At 43.9% G+C, this 6,905-nt stretch overlaps 1 long non-coding RNA gene across 1 annotated transcript; it reads left to right on the forward strand.

The window, feature by feature from the left end:
• Positions 1–288: 288 nt before the first annotated feature.
• On the forward strand, positions 289–6,874 carry LOC125535654 (uncharacterized). The gene is made up of 3 exons (XR_007294760.2): positions 289–862; positions 2,112–2,863; positions 2,950–6,874. It is a non-coding gene; the product is annotated as an uncharacterized LOC125535654 (long non-coding RNA).
• Positions 6,875–6,905: the final 31 nt, after the last annotated feature.

Genomic DNA, 6,905 nt, shown 5'->3' on the forward strand with positions numbered 1-6,905 from the left:
CCGCTGCTGTGTCCTGAGTCATTCGGCTGGAAAGAAATAGGCTGCCCACGTGGAAAGGGCAAGGGAGACCTCAGAGGATATTTGAAAAAAAAACATCACCGGTGTTTCTTGCGTCCTCCGCGAAACAGATTCAAGTACCACAGTAAAGTGGGGGTCGGGCTCTCCTGCTGGGTTCCCAGCACGCACTATCGTGCAGGGCGAACCAGAGGCCAGCACGTGTTCTGGTGGACCCCACCACTCAATAATACGTTTTTATTTTTTTTAATTTATTGAAGCCTTATCCCAGCACACTACTGCTGCCGCTCCCTCTATTCCACAACCACTGATTCCACTACAAGAGAGGATTATGGCGTGGTGAAATCCGGCGTCCGGGCTGTGGCCAGCGGCAAGACCAGAGATTTCGCTGCTAGCCCCGCCCGTCTCCGACGCGCTTAGTGAACTGGAGCTGTCGCGGGTAGCGCCATCAGTCTCCGGCGCGCTTCGCCACCGGGAGCCGTGGGGTGGGTTTGGAAGGCGGTGAGACGGGAGTCGTCGCCACTAGCTAGCGTCGCGCGCCTTCGGCACGCTGAGCTGCTGGGGCCGTGGTCTTAGCTGGAGGAAAGATGGGATCCGTCGCGGCTAGCTCTGCTCGCCTCAGGGGCGCTGCGGCACGCCCGACCGTCTCCTTGGCCGGCGGCAAGATGGGAGCCATCACGGCTAGTGGTGCCCGTCTCCGGCGCACCCAAGGCCATGCCAAGGTTCTGTCCAGCCCGCTCCGTGGGAGATGGTGCCATGGTGGAACTGCTGCACCGTCAGCCGGTGGCCAAGATGCCGTGCAGTCGCACTAGAAGGTGCGAGCTTGATGCAGACTCAACAGGAAAAGGTGCGTGAAGATTCATTAGTTCATCTACCTCTGTACTAGTATCTACCTCTGTACTAGTAGCTAACTAGCTCTCGTACTAAACTTTGAAGTATGAGAGCTATCCATTTTTCTCTGCTTCTCTGCTTTTCAGTAGCATTGTACTGGGGGGAAATCACAAATTGATGAAAACGCTTTTAAGTAAACTTTGAAGTATGAGAGCTATCCATTTTTCTCTGCTTCTCTGCTTTTCAATAGCATTGTACTGGGGGGAAATCACAAATTGATGAAAACGCTTTTAAGTAAATGTAGTGCCGAAGATCACATTTAATTGGAAAACTAAATCACAGTTACACATCTAACATATCAAAAGGAATAACCAACAACTAATTCATATTCATGTATATATCTTTATTGAGCATAAACCATTGTGCATCTAACATCAGAAGGAATGGCAAGATAAATTATTACATCGCAAGGTAACTGTTTTGTAGAGCAATCCTGAGATACAAAGTTTATATAGAGCTATTTAAAAGGGTTTATCTTGTATGCGACTTGATTGGCTACCCAAGACCTGGAAGAACAAAGAAATAATTTCTTGTGAGATATAAACTTGAATTAGGAATATGACATGTAAGTGATCAATACCTCAATTGGCAGCTGGTCATTTTTTAGATGTTGGCCATCCCGAGTCCGATAACATTTGGGAACTCTAGATACAATGTTGATCCAAAAGTCAATACAAGTGAATGACATGTGCATGTTCATTTTAATTTCTAGCGACTAACTAATAAAATTCATCATATACTAATTAGTTGATGGACAACACACAGAGTAAAAAATCACACGATATTCAGTCCTGGTTTTAGCGTAACATGAAAAGCTCTTAAAGATGGTACAAGATGTGTTGCAAAACAACACATGGTAGTCACAATAGCATTAGCAAAATATTGATTTTTTTTCTTTGATACAGTAATCTCTATTATTAGAGTTATCAAAAAAGAGAATAAGTCAAAGGAGAAATCTCATGCAAGAAAATTTAGCACAAACTTAGGTGGTACTCTGATGCATAATGTGCACAACATCATAGGAGTGATCATCAGTAACAGAATTATAATGCAATTCCGAAGGGCTAAGTAAGATGAAGTATGGGGAGCTATTTCTGAAGGACTAATTTACATGTCATACATTCAACTCTTTATTTTTTTGTTTCTTTTAATCTTATCACCTTCGTATGATCAAGAGTGTTAATAATTTGTACATTGCATTGCAGGAGCAAGAACATACCTACAGACGACGAAGTGCCAGGAGCTCCGTCCATGCGGAAGAACACCGTAGATGTTGATCCACGGAGAGGACAATTTTCTGTCAATCTTGATCTATTCTCCTCCCATCCGGGGTGGGTAACAATGGAAATAGATTGGTAGGAAAAAGGATGAAGCCACGAAAGAGATTTTGGCGGCAATCTGTTGTTACGCGGGAGAGAAAGATGTGGTTTCGCTGATTTTCTGAAACCTAACTGCAATCAGAGAGATATGCTGGATTGTTTAAGTAGTGGGGTCCACCAGGACACGTGCTGGCCTCTGGTTCGCCCTGCACGATAGTGCATGCTGGGAACCCAGCAGGAGAGCCCGACCCGGTGGCCCTAACAGTAACTCTATGAGGCGTCCAGTCCCGCAACGGCCGCGTCGCACACAAGGCTGCAGATGTCCCAGGACTACAGCGGTTATAGCAGCCACAAGTCCAAAGCAAGCCACTATGAAGTACAATTCCTTGGCACAAGATTCAAGTTTTGATGGACTCTGGAATTAACGACGGAGGAAGAAAATAGAAAGGAAAACAGCCAGGGGATACTAATACAAGTAATACTAATTGGTGAACAGTACAAATATTTTATATTGCCTCACGCCAAGGCATCTTCAAGTGGATTCATCAGGATTAATATTCAATACATGGGAGTGCAAACCAAAACACTAGTATTCTTTTCAAGGCGCTGGTTCCGCCTTCATCTGACGAGAATGCTAGGTGCTATTTACCCTCTATGTTTTTTCAGCATATATTAATTCATCTAAGAGCAGTCACTCTGGCAGACAATATGTTTTTGCATGCAGGACAATTATTCCTTACAAAAGTGGTTTACACCGGTGTTTGTCCGCATCATATGGTTTAACGGACATGGGCGAGTTGCCGCCTGTGGCCTGGATAACATTGATTCACCGGACCCGTGCCTACTCGCTGCTCAATGGACGTGCAAACTGACGTCTCTGTGACCCAATTGACATCAACATGACGTGGTTGACTCGCCCGTCCGCGGATTACCGCGCCTACGATTGACTCATCTATCCACACCGGCTTACAACGCCGCGGCCAACTCATCTGCGATTGATTTGAGCTTCACGGTAGGCAACAGCAACTCTGCGGCGGATAAATTCCGGCTTAACATATCAGGTGAAATGCATCCGGTATATTTTTTACATATTCATTTCTTTAAAGGATCAATTACTCTGCCTTGCAAGTTTCTCAATGCAGGACAAGTTGTCTACTGCAAAAGAGAGTATTATATCACTGAGCTGTTGAATAACTCATACCGGTTTATATCACGACTAAATATGGAGAGTCTCAAGCCAACTCCTCGAGTAATCTTAAGACTCGGGGGCTACAATGACATGACTCGGGAACTCCGGGTCATTGGAGGGAATGATAACCCGGTTCCGGAGGACACCGCCACATTGATGAAAATTTAAAAGCCGTTAGAACATTGTCAGTTCAAAATAAAGATTCCGGTTTAAAATCCGGTTCAAGAGACATCTCTCTCCTGCAAAGCTTTGAAGCTCTCAAATCCGGTTCGAACATCCGGCTCAAGGTAAATTTGTCTCTTACAAATCTTTTAAGCTCTCAAATCCGGTTCAAACATCCGGTTCAAGGACAATCTGTCTCCCACAAAGTTTTGAAGCTTTCAAATCCGGTTTAAAGTTCCGGTTCAAAAAGAATTAATCTCTCGCAAGATTCGAGTTCTCAGAAAAATTAAAGGTTGCCAAAGAGAACTTGCTGCGATGATGTGCGATTCAAACATGGGTATCCTGCCTTACGGCTTACCTTATTATGGTCACTTGGGGGCTTCCTGTTCAAACATAGGTCGTATTCGAACCAAAAAGAACATAGCTGTCGGTACCCTCTTGATTGGCACACTGCCAAACTCACTAGGGGGCTTCTTGATCGTATTCGAATCATAGCTTAACCCCTTTTGGGTCCGACTTGGATCGTATTCGAATCAGGGTCGTTAAAAACCTCTCAAGGTCATTTGGGGGCTTCCTGTTCAAACATAGGTAGTGTTCGAACCAAAGAGAACATAGCTATTGGTACCCTCTTGTTCGGCGCAACGCCAAAGCCACTGGGGGCTACATGATCGTATTCGAATCCTAGCTTAACCCCTTTGGAACGGTTTACTGATCGTATTCGAATCAGAAACCTCAATTTTTATTTGGTTTAAGTTTTTTGCAAACAATATTTGGTTTTGTCTTGAGACTTTTTTGTTCAGATCTAAGTATAAGTGTGGTTTCATTTAAACCCGGCTTGCCTTTGGACGATAAAGTCGCCAGCATGTGACAATCATCATATATTTAGAAGTATTGGCTTCTAAGAATTGGGTTATCACTCTTACTGCACAGGTCATGTAAACCGGCAATACAAATTGAATATCACATTGGTTATATGTGGGATATTATGACCCGCCCTGCGGTAAACCGCCAAGGGGTCTTGTGATTTACTTGTGTGCAGGATAAGACTGTGGTTAACTGCCCTGGCTTTTGACGTTAAGTCGCCAGGGCATATGTTGTTTAAACTCTATGCAGGATTTACAGAGCTATGACTTACATAAATGACTAAGTTCCAGCCCATCGTCAAAGATTGAAATTGGTGTCTCAAAAGGGTTATCAATTCTTGATTTTCTCAAAGGCTATAAGCCGCCGGGTTATAAAGATTCCGGTTTACAATGGAGGTGTATTAAATCGTCATCGGCCAAGAGCCGCAGGGTATTTAAACTCCGGGTTTACTTATCAATAGATGAGGTTTTCAAAGTCGCTTTAGCGCAATGGCTATTATATTATCAATGGATATGATTTATTCTACAATTGAAGGAATAGTCCCGAGTCGCTGCAGGCTTACGACCCGGCACTTGGGGGCTACATTATTCAAGTTGAGGTTATATCAAATATGCAAGTCTCATGTCGCTGCAAGCATGCACCATGGGGGCTAATGCAAAGTCATTTTTACTAGCCTTCTTGAAGATCCGACTCATCGTATCATAATGAGCCGGCCTTGGGGGCTCCCAATTGCTCCTGTCAACAATTCAAGGTACACAACCTTCAGCCCATTATATTGAAAGATCCACTATTTAGTTGGTAAAGTACAAAGCTCTTAACCTTGTGGACGTGGGTTCAAGCCCCATGGTGGAGATCATATTATATGATGTTATTATCAATAAATTATATACAAAGTCCCATCTCAGTATTATCTTACTAAGCCGTCCCTTGAGGGCTACACGTTAATGTTCAAATTTACATGGTTATATCTACAAAGTCCCTGCTCATTATTGCATAATGACCCGGCCCTTGGGGGCTACACTGGTTGAAGTTTTCATGAGCGTAAGGCAATTACAAGTCCCAGGTTGCTGCAAGCATGACAACCCGGCACTTGGGGGCTACAGGTGATATGCATATAAGGGAGAAAAAATCTTCAAATTCTCAATTTGGAGTAGACCAGATTAACCCGGTGTCTGCAACAATCATGACCCGACATCATTTGTTTATAATCCGGCAATTTTGGAAATCATAAATCGGCAAGATCTACATCTTTAAGCCGGTTGAATATCAGTTGAATATTTCAAGACCAATATTTTGGTCAAGTCAGAGCATTGAAGGCTGATTCAAATGGATTATTTCTTATAATACTTCTCAACAAGAGCCAATGTCAGCAAATTGCTTATGAAGCTGGCTTATTGACCCGGATTTTTTGAGAAGAAGTGCCTGGATTTTTGCATTGGCAAGGTTTGGGCATATCTGTTAAAAGTGATTTGCTATAAGATCTTTGAGTATGCATCCAGGAGGAAATGACAAGGACTTAAAGATGATCAGGTGCCGGTTCAGGAAAATATTTAACCCGGAGCACAACCTATCAAGTTTGTTCTTGTGTTTATTCTACAGGATCAGTTTAACATGGATAAATCCAAATTAAAGTGGGGGCTAATGTCGGGGATATACCCCGTGGTATGACCCGGCCAGACTTGGCGACTCACCAGAGACCTGGCTGGAGCTTGGCGACTCACTGGCGATCCGCCCGGACATGGCGGTTTACATGTAACCCGTCTGGACATTGTGACTCGCTGAGACTCGGCAGGCGGATCAGACGGACGACAAGGCCCAAGGCCCAACAGGTCAGCTTATACTCTGGTGGGCCGGCTTAAGAGGAAAGGGATGACGAATATTTCCTTTACGAGGAAGCAAGAACCGGACTTGTATTCAACTTTTAAGAAAGGATAGACTAGTCCCAGTCCTACTAGGACTCCACATGTAACCCGCCCCTTCAACATATATAAGGAGGGGCAGAAAATAATCTCTAGGGGTAGACACAAAGGGGGAGCCGGCTTATGCGGCAACTCTTTCATGAGCATAATGAGATCTAGCCACAAACAGCATGTAGGGCTATTCCGGATGATGTTTCCCAGGGCCCGAAGCTGTCTAAATCCTTGTCTTGTATTGCGTCTCTCGATTCTGCTCAACCCCTCTCAAGCTACTTCAAAGATGTGTTGGCCTCACGACTAAGTCCTCATACTAGGACATCTGCCGTGACAATTCCACGACAATCCTATAAGTTTCTGATCTACAATATTAGTTTCCGATTTGCTATTTTTGCAATCTTTTACTTTCCGATCTATAAACCAAAAATACCAAAATTATTTACTTTATCGTTTATCTATCTCTATCAGATCTCACTTTTTCAAGTAACCGTGAAGAGATTGACAACCCCTTTATCGTGTTGGGTGCAAGTTGTTTGATTGCTTGTGCAGGTA

The sequence above is a fragment of the Triticum urartu genome, chromosome 2A (assembly GCF_056163025.1).
Source record: "Triticum urartu cultivar PI428250 chromosome 2A, HENAU_Tu73, whole genome shotgun sequence".
NCBI classification, from domain to species: Eukaryota; Viridiplantae; Streptophyta; class Magnoliopsida; order Poales; family Poaceae; genus Triticum; species Triticum urartu.